Source organism: Scardinius erythrophthalmus (genome assembly GCF_964197995.2).
Source record: "Scardinius erythrophthalmus genome assembly, chromosome: 11".
Classification (NCBI taxonomy): Eukaryota; Metazoa; Chordata; class Actinopteri; order Cypriniformes; family Leuciscidae; genus Scardinius; species Scardinius erythrophthalmus.
The window spans coordinates 40,893,086-40,893,658 of record NC_138231.1 but is presented as its reverse complement, the minus strand read 5'-3'; positions in this window follow the sequence as shown (position 1 = coordinate 40,893,658).

The window sequence follows — 573 nt, the reverse complement described above, 5'->3', positions numbered from 1 at the left end:
AAACAATGGTGTTACGTTTTTAGTGACTGAATAAGCAACAGCATTTAGTGCCACTTGTTGTTGTTCATGCATATCACTATCCAACATAAATGTGCGATTATGTAATAATTTGAGTTATTTCTGACTCTGGACCTGCATAAATGTCGTTGTTATTATTATTAATCTCATCTCGCGCATTTCTTCACAAACGTCTGCGTCGAAATCACTGCGCCCGAGAAAATCCGCATCTCTGCAGGAACAAAGACGTGCTCGTGTTTTGGTAAGACGTCACTGTACTAGAGCAGCGCCACGGAGGACAGCAAACGGGTATAACATTTCTTGATTATGAATTACGTCATGTGTTTGACTAAAACGAGGCTGGCAGCAGGGGGCCTGTCATGACGGACGACTTCACGCTGGGATTAAAGGGCCAGCGGAGGGGAAATGCAAGACATGCCTGAACATTTGTCAGTGGGCCCAGATTTAGTTAAACCTTTTTTTATTATTCAGTAGCAAATCTTCTGGTGATTTAATATTTAAAGGAATAGTTTGACTAAAAATGTTATCATTTACAAACCACCATTATTTTATTTA